Source organism: Schistocerca cancellata, chromosome 2 (assembly GCF_023864275.1).
Source record: "Schistocerca cancellata isolate TAMUIC-IGC-003103 chromosome 2, iqSchCanc2.1, whole genome shotgun sequence".
Taxonomy (NCBI): domain Eukaryota; kingdom Metazoa; phylum Arthropoda; class Insecta; order Orthoptera; family Acrididae; genus Schistocerca; species Schistocerca cancellata.
Window position 1 is genome coordinate 1,142,453,444 of NC_064627.1, and position 20,882 is coordinate 1,142,474,325.

Below are 20,882 nucleotides of genomic sequence, written 5' to 3' on the forward strand. Positions count from 1 at the left end.
TCTGTCAAAGTCATATATACAAGAAAAACACTCCATCAAAATGCCGACAAGGGATAGCGAAATTTGTAACTGAATGATCTTAAGAAGTAATACGGAGGGACATGTGACGCTTACTGACCCGAAAAGCTTCTCATAGAAAATAGGTTATGGAAAGGCAAAGCTACGTTTATAGCAGTTTTAGACTTGACAATGTCGACTGGAATTCTCTCACTGAAATTCTCAAGGTAGCGCGGGTAAAATACTTGTAGCGAAAACTATTTGCGACTTGTACACAAACCAGACGGCAGTTATAGGAGTGGAGGAGTATGAAAGAGAAGCAGTGGTTAGGAAGGGAGTGAGACAAGATTGTGAGACAAGATTGCCTTGAACGGAATGGACAGTGTCTTGAAAAGGGGACATAAGATGGACACTAACAATGGCAAAACAAATATAATGGAATTAAGTCGAATTAAATCAGGAGACGCTTGAAGGATTAGCTTAGGAAACAAGACACTTAAAGTAGATGGCGATTTTTGCTACTTGGGTAGCACAATGACTGATGATGGCCGAAATAGAGAGTATATAAAATGTAAACTGGCAATTGCAAGTTTTTGAAGAAGAGAGATTTGTTAACATCGAATATGGATTTAGGTGTTAGGTAGTCTTCTCTGAAGACATTTGTCTGCAGTGTAGCCACGACTGTAAGTGAAATATGGACAATAAACAGTTTAGATAAGAGGAGAATAGAGGCTTTTGGAATGTGGTACTACGGAAGGAAGTTGGAAGTTAAATGGTGAAGCATATCATTTTGTAATTTTTGTGATATTCTCATATAAGATTTTTTAGCGACCTAACGAATAAGAATGACTCATCACAATCGTGAATTATCGAATCCAAAGGGTACACTCCAGAAGCGCAGGAAAAAATATTTGTATCTGAACGTTTTTCAAATTATGGATATGGATATGGATATTAAGGACATTTATTAAATATTCACCGCTATGAACTGATTTCTTAGGCCAACGTTCGGTGTTGTCTGTCGGAATTGTTTGGTTACGTTCGACCGCGTAAGTTTACTGAGAGTCTTATACATAAAATTGTTAAACGGAAATTATCGGAATTAGTTTTAATGGACACAAAATCGTACTGCAATGAAGAAATAACTAATGATAAATAACACAAAGCAGTCGACTGACGGACACAATATTATTTAAAACAGCAAGAAAATTAAACACATTAGGAATGTTTCCAGTTTGGAAGGTAGGAGACGAGGTACTGGCAGAAGTAAAGCTGTGAGTACCGGACGTGAGTCGTGCTTCGGTAGCTCAGTTGGTAGAGCATTTGCCCGCGAAAGGCAAAGGTCCCGAGTTCGAGTCTCGGTCGGGCACACAGTTTTAATCTGCCAGGAAGTTTCACATTAGGAATGAAAGATAATCGTTTCTAAGAAAGTTAAACGCATTCCCTTGAGTGTACACTACTGGCCATTAAAATTGCTACACCACGAAGATGACGTGCTACAGATGTGAAATTTAACCGACAGGAAGAGGATGCTGTGATATGCAAATGATTAGCTTTTCAGAGCATTCACACAAGGTTGGCGCCGGTGGCGACACCTACAACGTGCTGACACGAGGAAAGTTTCCAACCGATTTGTCATACACAAACAGCAGTTGACCGGCGTTGCCTGGTGAAACATTGTTGTGATGCCTCTTGTTAGGAGGAGAAACGCGTACCATCACGATTCTGACTTTGATAAAGGTCGGATTGTAGCCTATAGCGATTGCGGTTTACCGTATCGCGATATTGCTGCTCGCGTTGGTCGTGATCCAACGACTGTTAGCAGAATATGGAATCGGTGGGTTCAGGAGGGTAATACGGAACGCCGTGCTGGATCCCAACGGCCTCGTATCACTAGCAGTCGAGATGACAGGCATCTTATTTACATGGCTGTAACGGATCGTGCAGCCGCGTCTCGATTCCTGAGTCAACAGATGGGGACGTTTGCAAGACAACAACCATCTGCACGAACAGTTCGACGACGTTTGCAGCAGCATGGACTATCAGCTCGGAGACCAAGGCCGCCGTTACCCTTGATGCTGCAGCACAGACAGGAGCACCTGCGATGATCTACTCAACGACGAACCTGGGTACACGAATGGCAAAACGTCACTTTTTCGGATGAATCCAGGTTCTGTTTACAGCATCATGATGGTCGCATCCGTGTTTGGCGACATCGCGATGAACGTACATTGGAAGTGTCTATTCGTCATCGCCATACTGGCATACCCGGCGTGATGGTATGGGGTGCCATTGGTTACACGTCTCGGTCACCTCTTGTTCGCATTGACGGCACTTTGTACAGTGGACATTACATTTCAGACGAGTTACGACCCGTGGCTCTACCCTTCATTCGATGCCTGCGAAACCCTGCATTTCAGCAGGATAATGCACGACCACATGTTGCAGCTCCTTTCTGGATACAGAAAATGTTCGACTGCTGCCCTGGCCAGCACATTCTCCAGATCTCTCACCAATTGAAAAGGTCTGGTCAATGGTGGCCGAGCAACTGGCTCGTCACAATACGCCAGTCACTACTCTTGTTGAACTGTGGTATCGTGTTGAAGCTGCATGGGCAGCTGTAGCTGTACATGCCATCCAAGCTCTGTTTGACTCAATGCCCAGGCGTATAAAGGCCGTTATTACGGCCAGAGGTGGTTGTTCTGGGTACTGTTTTCTCAGGATCTATGGACCCACAGTGCGTGAAAATGTAATCACATGTCAGTTCTAGTACAATATATTTGTCCAATGAATACTCGTTTATCATCTGCATTTCTTCTCAGTGTAACAATTTTAATGGCCGGTAGTGTAATTGTCCCAGATTGGCGTTGGGAGCATGCGACTAAAGACGTGGACCGACGGGATTCTTGAAAATGTAAATTGCATATCACTATGTGATAATCGTTCCATGCGATGTAATAAGTTATAATCCTCGGACTTCTTCTAATGGCTGCAACTTCAGGTTGTATGATAAGAGGAAAAATTTAATAGTAACCACGTCGTGCCAACGGCCGATCCGTGCCACGTAGAAATTTTGCATCTGTCCTACAAAAAGCTGAAAAGACGAACTGGCCGTACAATGATTATTAACATAACTATGTGAAGTGTTATTATTATAAAGTATTCGAACACATTTTGAATTACAGTTAACTTAATTTATTGGAAATTATTCAGAGCTACAGAGAACGATGCTTACATGACAAGATCAGGATATCAAAAGACAGAAGTGAACACCCAGCCAGACTTGCCCCAGCTGCCCTCGAAAAAGCTGAAGATCGCGTCCCCGTTTATATGTACTGATAGTATAAATGCTGGTATACGGACTCGTTGCTCCTGAATCGTTACACAAAATTGTACTCACAAAAAATAATTTTTAGTAAGAGGGGTCTTAGAAAGAGTAAGCAACGAATTGGAAAAAAAACAAGCAAAGTCTAGTGCATTATCTAAAAAAAGATTACTGGACAGTATATCTGGTTTCTAATTACAAATGAATCTACTGCTAATACAAGAGAAAAAAGAAAATATTATGCTTGGCATATTACAACGTACAGGCTACAGGGAACGTTAACGTTTGATGGAGACAATGTTGTAAAAAATCGCTATAACTGGTGGATTAGTTGGTTGTGAGGAGACGCTGAATCGAACTGAAGAAAACAGAAATTTTCGACACATCTCGAAAAAAAGAAGGGTCGGCTTGGAGACTTGCATCAAAACGCAGGAATGAAGGAAGATTAGGGTCGACCGTCACGTCGACAATGACGCATCAAACCAGGCTTCGTAATGAAGACCACAACACAACAACATATACGTCAGACACTGTTATTTTATAATACTGTTGCTGAAATGATTTGTGAAAGCCCCCCAGTCCTGAAACAACTCTGATAATCTATTCCTCATTTTAAATAGGCATAACGCAATAGCCGGCCGAAGTGGCCGTGCGGTTCTAGGCGCTGCAGTCTGGAACCGCGAGACCGCTACGGTTGCAGGTTCGATTCCTGCCTCGGGCACGGATGTGTGTGATGTCCTTAGATTAGTTAGGTTTAACTAGTTCTAAGTTCTAGGGGACTCATGACCTCAGAAGTTGAGTCTCATAGCGCTCAGAACCATTATAACGCAATATTTACCTATGGCGAATAAAGGAAACTTCGCAGACAAACATTACTTAGTTTCAATCACAGCAACGTAAATGTCATTTTTAATTTGACTGACGTGAAGAATTTTCAAATTATTCAACGCTTCATTTATAGATCACTTTCGTTATGTTGGTACAAGCTTTCAGGGATGTTGGGGAGCACCAACAGTATGCGAGAGGCGTTCAACGAATTCGAGAATAAAGTTCTATGTACTGATGTGACAGAAAATCCTAAGAAATAATGCTCTTATGTCAAAGTGGTAGGTGTATCAACACAAAATGTCCAGACACTCTGTGACCGAAATGGTACTGAAACAGAGGATGACAGATTAAAGGCTTAAATACTAAATGTCTTTTTCCAAAGCTGTTTCACAGAGGAAGACTGCACTGTAATTCCTTCTCTAGATTGTCGCAGAGATGACAAAATGGTAGATATCGGAAAAGATGACAGTAGGATAGAAAAACAATTAAAATCGCTCAAAAGAGGAGAGGCCGCTGAACCTGATGGGACACCAGTTCGATTTTACACAGAGTACGCGAAGGAACTTGCCCCCCTTCTTGCAGCGAAGTACCTTAGAACTATAGAATAGCGTTCCAAAAGATTGGAAAACGGCACAGGTCATCCCCATTTTCAAAAGGGACGTCGAACAGATGTGCAGAACAATAGACCTATATCTCTAACGTCGATCAGTTGTAGAATTTTGGAACACGTATTATGTTCGAGTATAATGACTTTTCTGGAGACTAGAAATCTACTCTGTAGGTATCAGCATGGGTTTCGAAAAAGACGATCGTGTGAAACCCAGATCGCACTATTCGTCCACGACACTCAGAGGGCCATAGACACGGGTTCCCAGGTAGATGCCGTGTTTCTTGACTTCCGCAAGGCGTTCGATACAGTTGCCCACAGTCGTTTAATGAACAAAGTAAGAGCACATGGACTATCAGACCAGTTGTGTGATTGGATTGAAGAGTACCTAGACAACAGAACGCAGCACGTCATTCTCAATAGAGTGAAGTCTTCTGAAGTAAGAGTGATTTCAGGTGTGCCGCAGGAGAGTGTCGTAGGACCGTTGCTATTCACAATATATATAAATGACCGTGTGGACAACATCGGAAGTTCACTGAGGCTTTTTGCAGATGACGATGTAGTATATAGAGAGGTTATACAATGGAAAGTTGTACTGAAATGCAGTAGGATCTGCAGCGAATTGACGCATGGTGCTGGGAATGGCAAGGGAATCTCAATATAGACAAGTGCAAGGTGCTGCGAATACATGGAAAGAAATATCCTTTATCATTCAGCTACAATATAGCAGGTCAGCAACTGGAAGCAGTTAATTCCATAAATTATCTGGGAGTAGGCATTAGGAGTGATTTAAAATGGAATGACCATATAAAATGAATCGTCGGTAAAGCAGATGCCAGATTGCGATTCATTGGAAGAATCCTAACGAAATGCAGTCCGAAAACAAAGGAAGTAGGTTACAGTACACTTGTTCGCCCAGTGCTTGAATACTGCTCTGCAGTGTGGGATCCGTACTAGATAGGGTTGGTAGAAGAGATAGAGAAGATCCAACGGAGAGCAGCGCGCTTCGTTACAGCATCATTTAGTAATCGCGAAAGCGTTACGGAGATGATAGATAAACTCCAGTGGAAGACTCTGCAAGAGAGACGCTCAGTAGCTTGGTACGGGCTTTTGTTGAAGTTTCGAGAACATACTTTCACAGAGGAGTCAAGTTGTATATTGCTCCCTCCTACGTATATCTCGCGAAGAGACCATGAGGATAAAATCAGAGAGATTAGAGCCCACACAAAGGCATACCGACAATCTTACTTTCCACGAACAATACGAGACTGGAATAGAAGGGAGAACCAATAGAGGTACTCAAAGTACCCTCCGCCACCCACCGTCAGGTGGCTTGCGGAGTATGGCTGTAGATGCAGATATGACGTATCAATATGAGGCGGAGAACACTGGTCAAGAAAGTACGTAGTCAGTTGTTAGGAAAAATGAAAAAAAGTCGTAGTTGCTGTAGGTCTGCTGACTATGGCAAAAATCCCAGTTTAAACAGTTTTGTAATAATTTCATTTATCTAGATAACGTGCACCAGGCTCTACTACATTCACAACAGTCAGTATGTCCCAAACTATTCGCGTGAATTGCATTATCACACCGACACTACCGGAAAAAATAGTGCAGCTGGAAAGACGACGTTGATTATGATCCGATGATGGCATATGGCACCTTGGGGATAGTAGGTGTACTGACAATGGTTTCAACGTCTTCCTCTAAGAGATAGCGTATTGGCATTGCTACCAGAGCGCCAGGCTATTGGCATTGCGAGCAGAGCGCCAGACCGGCGCTTCCATTGAGCTGAGTGGCGCTTTGTTTCTGGATTGAAAAATGGCATCCACGTATCATCCATTGTCACAACCAACGAAAAGAAAGTCCCATTCATGCTGTCGTTGCGCGTCAACATTGCTTGACAACGTGCCACACGAGCAGGCATGTGGTCGTCCGTCAGCATTCGTGGCACCCACCTGGATGACACTTTTCGGATTTTCAGGTCGTCATGCAGGATTGTGTGCACAGAACCCACAGAAATGCCATCTCTGGAGGCGATCTGTTCAACAGTCATTCGGCGATCCCCCAAAACAATTCTCTCCACTTTCTCGATCACGTCGTCAGACCGGCTTGTGCGAGCCCAAGGTTGTTTTGGTTTGTTGTCACACGATGTTCTGCCTTCATTAAACTGCCGTACCCACGAACGCACATTCGACACATCCATAACTCCATCACCACATGTCTCCTTCAACTGTCGATGAATTTCAGTTGATTTCATACCACGCAAATTCAGAAAACGAATGATTGCACGCTGTTCAAGTAAGGAAAACGTCGCCATTGTAAGTATTTAAAACAGTTCTCATTCTCGCCGCTGGCGATAAAATTCCATCTGCCGTACGGTGCTGCCATCTCTGGGACGTATTGACAATGAACGCGGCCTCATTTTAAAACAATGCGCCTGTTTCTATCTCTTTCCAGTCCGGAGAAAAAAAATCAGAGGCCTTAGAACTTGAATGCACCTCGTACCTTTTATGAATCACTTACCTCACAAAAATCTTCGTTACTCGAACTACTGTAATACAGCGAGCGCCGATACTGTCAGCTAAATAAAAGATTCTAACTACTGAAGGCTTTAACTACTGATAGGCATAGTTAGCAAATGAAAGATTTTGATAGAGAACAAACAATGTATTTACCTTAATAATGTTCAAAAGTCGTCATATATATGTATCTATCAGTTCATGACATACATCTTTACGAATTTCCTTTTTCTGGCGGACACACGTCCAGATCGTCCGCTTATAGCAAGCTCTCAAACCCTGGCATCTCTCTCTCCACATGCACCACTGCTGGCGGCTCACCTCCAACTGCGTAACGCTAGGCGCTGTTCACATCCAACTGCCCAACGCTACAATAGCGAATATTCCAACAATGCCAACCACCCACAGACTGCACACAGCACAGTCAATGATTTTCATACAGAGCGCTACGTGGTGTTACCAACATAAACACCTAAACAGCCCACTTACATAGGGAATGCTCACAGCCAGAAGGCTCAGTTTGGTGCAAACATGTGAAGCAAGCAGACAGCCAGGGCATGGAGGGAGACGCACTCGTGCTTGCTGCAGCCAACTGAGCGAATTTGAAAAGGGGAAAATTTTGGCCTTTCGAGTGGTGGGATGGTCCTTTCGGAGAATTGCCACACAAGTTGGACGTGATTGTCAGTTGCCCAACGATGCTGGTAACAGTGGGTAGGGGAACATTCGCACACCCGTAGACGAGGTTCTGGAACATCCATGCAGCACAGACGTCCAACTCAATCGTCATAAGGGCAGCGCAGATAAGTGCGCTCGTGTGCCCAGACGTGTCAACACGAATGGTTGCGAATCGGCTGTTAGAGACGAGACTATGGGGACGCACAACTCTGGCGCATCTTCCACTCACGACACAACATCGACGTGGTTCCGTCAGAGGATCAGTTGGAAATGGAATGGCGCGCCTCGGTCTTCAGCGATGAAAGCAGATACTGCTTGCAAATGTTCAAATGTGTGTGAAATCTTATGGGACTTAACTGCTTAGGTCGTCAGTCCCTAAGCTTACACACTACTTAACCTAAATTATCCTAAGGACAAACACACACACCCATGCCCGAGGGAGGACTCGAACCTCCGCCGGGACCAGTCGCACAGTCCATGACTGCAGCGCCTAGGACCCGTTGGTTAATCCCGCGCGGCTTCTGCTTGTATTTAAGTGATGGTCGTTTGTGCATATAACGTAGACCTGGTGAGTGCTACATCGTAGAGTGTACTCGTCTAAGACATACTGGCCCCACCACAGGCCCTATGATCTGGGGTGCGATAAGCTACAACTTTCGTTCACCTTTGTTGTTTCTGGATGGGACGCTATCCAGTGTTCGGTGTGCGCAGAATGTTGTCAGACCCGTTCTTTCGCCGATATTGCAACATGAAGGTGATGTGTCGTTCCAACAGGATAATGCTCATCCACACACTGTCCTTGAAACCCAATGTACTCTATACGACGTACAGTAACTTCCCTTGGCCAGCACGATTTCCGAACTTGTCTCCAATCGGGCATTTCGGGATATGATGGGACGGGAAGTGTCTCGTGCGACTTGTCAGTCAACAACTCTTATAGAACGACGTGAACAATTCGAGCAGGCGTGGCACAACGTATCCCTGGATAGTATTCGTCATGTGAGGTAACGGGTGAATTGTGACGCCCTGGAAGTATTATGTGTTCGGAGTTGGCGTGGCCGCACTGGACGCTCGTCAAAGCCGGGGCCCGGCAGCAAACACGAGGTGGCAAACGTTAGGCGGACGAGAGGGGGGGTAGGTAGCCCCAGCGCATGGTCCAGCCGCGTGGCTGGGAATTCCGCTGTGACGAGGACGGTGCTTTGTGTCGATGAAGGAGACACGCCGGGAGTGCCAAAGATGGCGGACTTTGTGAAACCTTAATGGCAGACATTTCACAGTTCGTACAGAAATTAATAGTAGCCAGATGAATCGTGATACCTCAAAAAGAAACATGTACAGTACTATTATTTGCACGACGATTCTGATGGTGTAATCAGAGTTTCAACATCTTTATTAGTTTAAAGTTTAGTATCGGGTGGTAAATTATACAAGTAACACCCAGCAACGAATTTCCAAAATATAAACACTTCATCCGATTTTGTCAATCGCCATGTCTCTAGAAAGCTATTAGCGTAAACCTAAATTGGTATGAATTAGAGGGATGTAACTTGAATAGTACATGAGGTATTGGAGGTCAAAGTGGCCGATTACTATCGATGGCGTCAGGCCTTAAGTACTTCACATGTACACGAGAAAACGGTAGTAGCATGCTTATATTATTATATTATTTTTTGGGGTAATTCTTCTGATTCAAAAAGGGTATTTTGGCACAAAAACGGGCTGTTCGAGCTATGTGTTGTGTAAGTTCGGGAACCTCTTGTCGACCCCTATTCAATAGTAGCAGGAAAGACTTGCACAGTGGAGCAGTTTGTGCGTGATCGCGGAGGATAGAAATATTTCAGAGTGCCGACTTGTGCTCTTGTGTGATTTCCGTGGCTTCAGCAATGAAGACATAGTGTGCGTTTAGAAGCGAGCGTCTCGCGAGTTATGTTGTTGTTCATAACTAATGACGTGCTGTAGGAATCTATTGTTTCCGTGATATTGAACTTATATTTTATTTAATTGCTGGACCTTCGACACCAATAAGTTCAAATGGCTCTGAGCACTATGGGACCTAACATCTGAGGTCATCAGTACCCTAGAACTTAGAACTACTTAAACCTAACTAACGTAAGGACATCACATACATCCATGCCCGAGGCAGGATTAGAACTTGCGACCGTAGCGGTTTTGCGGATCCAGACTGAAGTGCCTAGAACCGCTCGGCCGCACGGGCCGGCGTCACCACTAAGTGTTTTGCAGAGATATGGCGCATTCTCAAAAGTACTTCTACTATCGCACTCATCATTTAAAGTCGTTAAGATAGTACCTGCAGATTTTATTTCATTGCAATCTTTCATTTATAAATTTAAGTGTTACGTTCATAATTCGCAATTTCTGAATGATAGAAACCTTCGACCATTCGATCCATGTGTGTATTCTTATTGTATACTGTCGACTCAGCAGTATTTGGCGTGTAATGCGGCAACTACGTACCCCAGCCCATAGACAACGAAACCAACCAAAAGTTTTAATACTGCAACATTGAGCCAGAGGGTGCGTAGTTATATTTTGAAAGCCCGCAATTTGCCATCTGTACGATCGACTGGATGCCCGAGTCTGCGGCTGCATTGCCGCCCATGGAGGCTGCACCACGAATTTATATTCGTGTTTCAACTCGTGTCGATACCTCGTACCTCAAAACCGCTTGTGCTGTTGATCTGTAAATGCAATCATTTCATGTACTCCATATGCACTGCTGCAACAATAAATCTTGAGTGAAACGGAAATCTATAAAATTGTGTACTAATTTTTTTCTGGCAGTGTATTTACATTGTACCTGTTCTAGCAACACTGGTGTTTTAAAGCAATTTTTATAGCCAAGATGACATTCAAATCTATTTGTATTGACTGGTATTGACAGATACAACTGTTTCCTTTAGACCTTCAATTTTTTATCTTTTTTAGGTGTATGTAATGTTCAATTGTATATTCATTATGCATGCCATGTGTAAGATGGCAAGAACTATGCCCCTTACATGAAGTCATTAAACATCACGTAACTCATGTTAAGCGAACAGTAGGGCTGAACAAAGATGACTGACAAGGCACAATGCATCTTGTAGAGGGCATAGTATGGACGTAATGGAATAATTAATGTCAGGTGATGGTTTTAAAGTAATTCACACAACATGAAAACATTGTGGAAACGCGTCGATTTACTGGAGGCTGGTTTATCCCAGTGAGAACACAGAGTTGACCATGGCCAGTCAGGGAGCGGCGAAGGGAAGCGACAATAGACAGCTTAGGGCGGCTCAAGCTTTGAGAAAGCGGTAACGGAGCATGGCCTCCAGCTGCCTTAAGATGAGTGACAGCGAGTGGGTGGTGGTGTACCGGGAAGTAGATGGAGAACTTGTAAGCCTGTTGATAAATGTACGTCATCCTGTTTTCAGTGAAAAATGTGAGGAAGCAGCGCAAAGCTACAGTGGAGCGGTCAACAGAGGCCAAAATATGCGTGTTCGTGTCTATAGCAACTTCACGCTGAATTCACAGTGCGCAGAGTCTGAAGTAAATCAGGTGAAGAGCGACAGAATGAAATACGCCAGCCGTCGATGGGAACGTAGGACCAAGGAATCTGAAGTACTCTCCTGGGAGTCAGAATTCCGGAAAAATTGATGTTTTGTGCAGACGCTAAACTTGATGGATGGCCTGGGAGGAGCTAAATAGCAGAAGTTGAGAGGAAGGGAAATTTTGTGGGAATTTGTCACTTCCCAGAGCAGGCATTGGTCGGCGCTGGGAAGCGACGCATGACTAACGCGACTTGCGCTGCAATTGGCGTAAGTGATTTTGCTGGAGCGGAAACCGAGGTGAAGAGCAGACTGGGAGAAGTCTCCGTAGTGGTCTTCCGTTCCCAGCTTGCCTAGAGTGCGGACGTGGCGTTCTTGACTCAGCTTGCCTGAGAAAGAGTGAGCATCTCGGCAGTTTAGGACTTAGCAAATGGAACGATTGAGCTTGGGGATAGAAAGTTTGGGTTCAGGTATGTACTGAGCAAGGTAGGTAGGAGTGAATAGACGAGTGCAGCCTTGCAGCACCACGAGGTCGGCCGACGTCCCCACAACGACGCCGCTCCGCCACGCTGAATTCGGTGATATTGCACCCGCTCCGGCTTGAATTAGGCCACATTAATTTGTTGCATCACGTCGGCAAAGTTTCCACGAGGATTTTATGGGCCGTGTATTGGGGAATTCTTCTCGCACTTCGCATTTTGCCTGGGTCAGTCGATAGGAATTAATTTAGATTTATCGCGCTTTACTCAACGTAAACGCAATTCATTACCACTGCCTGATAGGAGAGTCATGTAATGTGATGATGGAAGGTCGGGAGTTAAAATAAATTTGTGCTAAGCGACTGCATCTGTTTTCAATCAAGTAGTTGAAATCCCAAGTCACTTTCTTAATTAATTTTATGTTCAACATTTGCATCTGGTGTTCAATAGCTGAATATAACATCAATGTGCACACCTCTTTAATTAAAAGTGATCAATTCTGAATCAAGTAATGTCAACACTGCCACCGCAGTTCAATCAGGAGTCACAGGGCCTTATTACTTTTTTTGCGTTATGAGATATTGCGGCAGTTTTGCACTCTCTGTTGATCTGTTAGTCAATTAGCTGGGGTGAACACACGCCAAAACCAGATAAGTGAGGCCCTGTGCAAGCCTCTTCATCTCAGAGAAGAACTTAATTAAATCACAGTAATTCACACACAGCGTCCTCAGTTATTTGTTGTACGTATTCTAATGTTTTCCCTTACAAGTTTTTCCCTCTGCGACGTCGTCCAGTGCCAAAGAATGACTTGATACACTCATGTCTTGAAGCGAACTAACATTACGTAACTTCTTCTAGCAAGTATTATCCACATATTCCTTTCCTCGCCTATTCTGCAGAGAACCTCCTCGTTTCCTGGGAGTTCACTTAATTTTCAGGATGCTTTTGTACTATCTCTATCGCTTCGATTTCCTTGTTTACCAGTTTCTCCAAAATCCATTATATTTTCATTTACTGTATGGCTTTTTAACACATTAGAAAATACAAACCGTGTAGACACTATAAAATCTTACAGTAACAAACATCTACAGCATTTATGTAATCTGTCGGCTTTGAAGTCGCCAGCAGAACGTCTTCTGCCCTACCACCCTATGAAATTGTGGGACTTTCTTCTGAACTGTGTCAGACAGTCTGTGGTTCTCCGTCCGCAGCTCGTGGTCGTGCGGTAGCGTTCTCGCTTCCCGCGCCCGGGTTCCCGGCTTCGATTCCCGGCGGGGTCAGGGCTTTTCTCTGCCTTGTGATGACTGGGTGTTGTGTGCTGTCCTTAGGTTAGTTAGGTTTAAGTAGTTTTAAGTTCTAGGGGTTTGATGACCATAGATGTTAAGTCCGATAGTGCTCAGAGCCATTTGAACCATTTTGTGGTTCTCCGCAGTCACAAAGTCGGGATGGTTGCTTACCCAATTTGTGTACAACATACTCACGTCTGCCGTGTTGGTTTCTGATTCTGTTCATCACTGACGACGATTTACGTGGCAAGTCAAATTCCGATGGGTTTTGTGTGAAACGTGACATATTATTGTTTTGTGGTCCAGTACATTCTTGAGTCCACGCATAGTCCTGCTGTTATTGTTGGTGGTCGTCTACAGCTAAGTCGGTTATGGTTTGCATCATCTATGTCTTGTGTGATAGGCAGATTTTTATTACCCATGAAGTTTTGTTTACTCGTTCATGAGAGAATTTATGCGAACGTAATTGAAGGGGTGGAATGTAAATTAATATTGGAAGCCATTCTGTAGGTGTTGATTTCATAACGCCAACAATCATTCTCATGGTGTTATTTAGTTGGATATTCTATCGCTTGTACATATGGGCTATTTAGCGAAAGTGGGGCACAATATTCGGTGGATCAGTAGAGAAGTAGGGCGGGTACCGATTGTCCCCAGATTGTGCCACACAGCTTTTGGATGCTGTTGTTTCTTGTTTACAATTTGTAGGCTGTTTTTGTTAGATACTCTCTGAAAGACTGAGTTCTATCAAGAGTTACCTTAGGTATTTTGTTGTTATGAGAGAGTGTGGTGTATTCAAATTGTATGTTCAGTTCTCTTCTGCAGAGGTTATTATTTAAGTGGAGCCAGTTAACCTCCGACTTGGTGGCGTTTGGTTGAAGTCTCCATATGCGAAAGTACTTTCTCACTACATCTAGGTCCCACGATAATATGTTGTCGGCAAGTACTTTCGCAAATGGAGCCTCCAATCAATTCACGATGCTTCTACATAACCAATCGTACCTACTCTCATTGGGAACTAGGAGTAATATGAGTAGACTTCTGCACCAGTCTGCTTCGTCTCTCTTCCTTACTTCGCCCGGAATGTGTTATTTTTCTTCCAAGGTAGCAGATTTCGTTCACTTCGTCTGCTAAATGATCCCAGTTTGATTAGTTTATCGGTAATTTCTTTTCTGTCATTCCTCGTCCTTTTCATCTTTCTTTGGTTTCCCCCAAGTCCATACTGTGTGCTCATTGTACTGTTCATTTTTTTGCACTTACTCCTGTAATTCTTCCTCCCCCCTCCCCCCTCCCCCCCAGTGAATCATGGATGGTATAACACTAGCTTCTTTATACGTCACTCTTCCATAACAACCGAGCCACGAGTCCTGTCATGGGAAAAGCCACGTATAACACTAACCTGCCATGACACAAGCTAATGTTCCCTAAGAGAGAATTTGGGAAATTTTGACCGACTGTTTGCCTAATGAATGAAGGTATCGGACAGTAATTTTGAATATGGTGAATTTAACAGAAATACTAAACAGGCTTTAAACTTTGGGGTTTAATGAAAGCAGTAAAATTCATATACGAATAAAAAATCGAACAGTCGCCAGCCCAATTAGGCACATTAATTTGAAAATATATGTTTAATAAAATTGAATATTACTTGTTGAAGTGAATTTAATTAAGATTCCCTTTTGAATAGCACAGTGGATACAAACGGATACAGAACAATCTAAGCTGTGGGTAGCAGGAATTACCAATAATACACAAACCAGTAATCACAGAAAACAGAATTGTACCCAACTCATAATTATAACAGTTACAATCACGATCACCACGTGACTCAGTACTGAGATGTTACTGCAGAAAGCACGGAACTTAAGTTGAACATGGAGGGGCTTCCGACTTAACTGACATATAAATACCACAATTGAAATAAATAAGTCCACAGTCACACTGTTTATACTCCCATTTATAGAAATATATCAGATTTCCTTAGTAGTGATTGTGGTGTCACCGCCAGACACCACACTTGCTAGGTGGTAGCCTTTAAATCGGCCGCGGTCCGCTAGTATACGTCGGACCCGCGTGTCGCCACTGTCAGTGATTGCAGACCGAGCGCCGCCACACGGCAGGTCTAGAGACACTTCCTAGCACTCGCCGCAGTTGTACAGCCGACGTTGCTAGCAAGAGTTCACTAACGGATTACGCTCTCATTTGCCGAGACGATAGTTAGCATAGCCTTCAGCTACGTAATTTGCTACGACCTAGCAAGGCGCCATATCCTTTGATAGTTATCTTGTGAAGCATGTACACTTAAGAGAGATGTTCACCAATTGTGGATTAAAGTTAAGTATTCTACCAGTTACCTCCTCTTTTGCTAGTCTTATTTCCCTGACCTGTTCCAGACCTCACGCCAGCCTGCGTGAGCTTAAACGCGTGCCTTTCGGCTTCCTCCAAAACCCCGTGAATTGGCTCCTGCCAATTCACAACAGTGATAATAGTCCATTTATCTTTCTAATGTGAGAAGAATATGGTGGGGAGACATAAACTGATATTGTATCTCTGGTCAAGCTCTAAGATTATTTCAGTAGCAAAGACTAACCCAAACAAAAGTTAATTCTTAGTTTCACTTGGAATAGTTTTTTTCAAGACAAGTTATTCAACACTGATGCTCAATTAACTTCAAAATTTCGTTCATGATAGTAATCAAAGCTAAATTAAGTTTCAAATGAGTACAACTTACTTGCCTTTTCTCATCACCTGTGAAGCAGGTGTTTTAGACAGTAACATTTACGCAGTCTGGCACTGAATTTTGGCAAAACGATACTTTGCAATATACTGAGATCACTTTAGCAACATTCTAATTAACTTTAACTCTTGCTAATCCTTGCGCATTTAACAAACATAAATAAATCACTAGTTCATTTGAAACAGGATACTCGTTTTTCTGAACACTTAGGAGGGGATCCTGCATAGGTTCATGATCAAAGTTAGGGTTCTAAACACAGGTTTATAGCTCTTGGATTATTATTAAAATCACTCACACAAATTAACTGGTCCATGCTCTGATTCATATCTGGATGCATGAAGTTGATGGAGTAGTGGCGAAGTAGTGGTGGCAAGTGACGTGGTGGCTAACTGTACTCACGGCTCTTGCTGTCTGAACGTTCTATAGAATTTCTTCTTGGCGACCGATTTTTAATGTGTTAGAGACATTCGTTATAGTCGAGAGCACCATGCAACAGGAAATCCACATCCAAGGCAAAATGGTGCAGGGAATGGCAATTGAATCTCAATGTAGGCAAGTGTAATGTGTTGCGAATACATAAAAAGAAAGATCCCTTATCATTTAGCTACAATATAGTAAGTCAACAACTAGAAGCAGTTAATTCCATAATCTATCTGGGACTACGCATTAGGAGTGATTTAAAACGGAAAGATCATATAAAGTTGATCGTCGGTAAAGCAGATGCCAGACTGAGATTCATTGGAAGAATCCTAAGGAAATGCAATCCGAAAACAAAGGAAGTAGGTTACAGTACGCTTGTTCGCCCACTGCTTGAATACTGCTCAGCAGTGTGGGATCCGTACCAGATAGGGTTGATAGAAGATATAGAGAAGGTCCAACGGAGAGCAGCGCGCTTCGTTACAGGATCATTTAGTAATCGCGAAAGCGTTACGGAGATGATAGATAAACTCCAGTGGAAGACTCTGCAGGAGAGACGCACAGTAACTCGGTACGGGCTTTTGTTGAAGTTTCGAGAATATACCTTCACCGAGGAGTGAAGCAGTATATGCTCCCTCCTACGTATATCTCGCGAAGAGACCATGAGGATAAAATCAGAGAGATTAGAGCCCAGACAGAGGCATACCGACAATCCTTCTTTCCACGAACAATAAGAGACTGGAATAGAAGGTAGAACCGATAGAGGTACTCGAGGTACCCTCCGCCACACTCCGTCAGGTGGCTTGCGGAGTATGGATGTAGATGTAGATGTAGAAGATGTATGAGACAGGCGAAATACTCTCAGACTTCAAGAAGAACGCAAAATTCCAATCCCAATGAAAGCAGGTGGTGACAGGTATGTAAATTACGGAAGCGTCACTTTAATAAGACATGGTTGGAAAACCATAACACGAATTCTTTACAGAAGAATGGAAAAACTGATGTAAGCCAACCTCGGGGAAGATAATTTTGGATTTCGGACAAACATAGGAATACGCGAGGCAGTACTGGCCCTACTACTTCTCTTAGAAGATAGATGAAGGAAAGGAGAACCTACGTTTATAGCACTATAACACTTGTACACTTAGAGAAAGGTTTTGACAATGTTGACTGGAATATTCTCCTTGAAATGCTGAAGGTAGGAGGGGTAAAATACAGGGAGCGAAAGGCTATTTAGAAGTTGTACAGAAACCAGACCGCAGTTGTAAGAGGCCAGGGGGTTGAAGGGAAAACAGTAATTGGGGAAGAAGTGAGATATTCTATTTTTACACTAAGCAAGCCAGAAAAAAGTTGGAATAGGAATTAAAATTAGGGGGAAAAAAATAAAAACCTTGAAGTTTGTCGATTGTACTTGTGGCAGAGTCTTAGAAGAGCAGTTGAACGGAATGGACGGTGTCTTGAAGGAGAATATAAGATGAACATCAACAAAATCAAGACAGGATAATGGAATGTAGTCGAACTGAAATAGATGATACGGAGGGAATTAGATTAGGTACCGAGACACTTAAAGTAGTAGGTTTTGTTAGTTGGGCGTCAGAATAACTGATGATGATCGAAGTAGAGAGGATATAAAATGTAGACTGGCAATGACAAGAAAAGCGTTTCTGAAAAAGAAAAAAAATGTTAACATCGAGTATAGACTTAATCGTTGCTAAAGATTAGATGAGCAGATCACGTAACTAATGAGGAGGTACTGAATCAAATTGGGGGGGACAAGAAATTTGTGGTACAAGCTGACTAGAAGAAGGTATCGGCTGACAGCACAAATTCTGAAACATTCAGAGATCACGAATTGATTATTGGAGGGAAGTGTGTGAGTGTGTGTGTTTCTGGGGAGGGGGGGGGGAGGGGGGTAAGTCGAGAGATGTATACAATAAGCAGGTCCTGAAGAGTGTAGGTTGGAATCTGAGATGAAGAGGCTTGCACAGGCTAGAGTAGTTTGGAGAGCTGCATCAAACTAGTCTTTGGACTGAAGACCACAACAAGAATAACAACAATGGTTCCTCAGGACGTACGTCCGAGTTATTATCATTTTAGGGATGGAATTATAATTCAGGGTGAAATGTTACGAAGAATAAAATTTGCTGATACCGTTGTAACCTTTCTTTTCGCTAAGGATAGGAAACGTCACCACTGACCCAGTGAGCCTTGTGATTCTTCTCATTATTGTTGAACATTGCATACGTCGTCATTCATCTGGTGAATCTTATCATTGATATCCTTTCATACTGAATTTTAGTTTTACTCCTGAAACTTTATTATGTTTCTGTCAGTGCTTTGTGATGTACAGGTTGGACGGTAGTGGCGAAAGATTACGTCCTTGCCTTACGCCCTGATCTTACATTCCTATTATTCCCTCTTGGTTCATGTACATATATAGCTAATTTGAAGTTCACCTGAGATTAGCTTTCACATACAGACAAGAAAAAGCGGTGGGGAATTCTGATTTAGTAATGTGTATAGATGCCCAATGGTTACCCATTTTTCTCAGTTCGGAGAACCTATTTTTCTGGCAATATCTAACATTTTGCTCCATTTTAGGCTTTGAAATGTTTTTTTTTCGTCGCCAAATCATATGAAAGTGTACTAACTTTTTTTACGTCTCGCCTGCATTAACATGCACAACATCAAAATTAATTTTGGATGCCTGTAGCTTTCTTAAAGTTAAATTATTCATCTAACAAAACCCAAAGTATTGTTTTCATATCTTCTGTAATTATTTTTGTCAGAAACATGAATGCATTAGCTGTTAAGCTAATGGTGAGTTAGTTATCTGTATTTATCTGCCTCTGCTGTATTCGGTATTAAATTACGATGCTTCATCTCTAGTCTCAAAGATTCTACGCATTAACTTTAACAATCTTTTGATTGTCACTTTTCCAATGATTTTACGTACATAATAAAGAGATGTATTGCATCATACGACAATGATTCGTAGTTTCTCGTATTTCGCTAGCAAAGCTCTCCTACAACACGTTTGCCTTCGTACATTTCAGACTCACTCCCGTAAAACAGACTTTTTATTTGTTACATTTGTCAAAAATCAGTGAAAGTTTGCACCAAAGACACAGAAACAGTGTGTATAAAAGTTGACTGGACGTCTGTTGAACATCTTTTTCGGGTTACATGGTGTGAGCTTAAGTATTTTGGGCACTCCTGAATTATGTCGCAATTCGCGCCTAGAAGTTACCGAATTCGTGCATAAAACATTCCTGCAGGAACGTTACCAGAGCCTGTTGAACTCCGAAACAATATCAAGTTTTCTTGCGTGTGCAGGACTGTGGTGCTTTTACCACGAGACTTTTTTTTTTGCCGTTTGTTTTTAAACGTAAGCAACGGCGGATGTCAGCTTGACCAGAATTCACTTGCAGAGTCTGTTTCAAGTCTCTCTCCAGAGGTCAGGATGCTGAGGGCTTTCGCGGTCGATCCAGCCTCGGCCACGCTGCTAATCGAGCAGCGCTACACGCTCTGCACCCATAAACTGTTGCACACTTAATGTGCACTTAACTTGCACGAAACAAAACTCATTCCGAGAAGCAATAACAGCTTAATAGGGGTAATTTTCTGCAGGTAGTCACCAGATGCATTCTTTTAAGTGCTGCCGTCTTTTTGTTATTGCAGTCACTACGCTTTTTGTATCCACCAACACAAAGAGATACATTTGTGGACGGGGAGTGTGCGGTAGCGCGGCGGAGAGGACAAGATGTGAGCTGGAGGAGGAGTAGGCTTCTGGGAGGTGTTGCCCGTGCTGCAGTGGCAATGAATATCATTTGTCCCTTGCACAAGCCATTTGGACTTCTTTGCATACTTGGAGACGCTGTTCATCTCCTGTACTTTTGTTGACAGTTGATTTACTGTGTAATGTGACTTGCAGGGCATGGGTTAAGCCATTACTTCTGCAGCTACTCAACACAAAAAAAAAAAAACACATTCGTAAGAGAATGAACACTGCCTGAAGACGAATTTTACATGTCTGAATATGTTCGTTATGAAATAAAGCTTTTTTAAAACAAATTATAGTTAATAACTGTTTCAAACTTAATTTTTTGTTCTGTAATCAGCCACGTTTCACAAAATCTCTGTTTATGACAAATTAGTGTTGATTTCTTTTTCTGTAACAAAACATGTGAGAAAACGAGCATTTAATTTTCCTGAGCGCTGCGTAAATAACCACGAGAGTGTTGTTTTTATACGTGGGCCTCAGAGCTGTCACTTTGTATGATCATGGCAGAAGGAAAAGCAGGAAGGCGCCCTGGTTTGGTAGATGACGCGAAGTGGCGCGAGTCCGTCGATTAGATTAGATTACTTTTTCGTTCCATAGATCCGTGCTGAGAAGATCCTCGTGAATGTGGAACATGTCAATATTTTTTTTAAGGCTGAAGTAACAATACTAATAGTATGAAAATA

At 42.8% G+C, this 20,882-nt stretch overlaps 1 non-coding gene across 1 annotated transcript; it reads left to right on the top strand.

Moving 5' to 3' along the window:
* The first annotated feature begins 1,292 nt into the window (after nucleotides 1–1,292).
* Nucleotides 1,293–1,367, top strand: Trnas-cga (transfer RNA serine (anticodon CGA)). The gene has a single exon. It is a non-coding gene; the product is annotated as a tRNA-Ser (tRNA).
* Nucleotides 1,368–20,882: the final 19,515 nt, after the last annotated feature.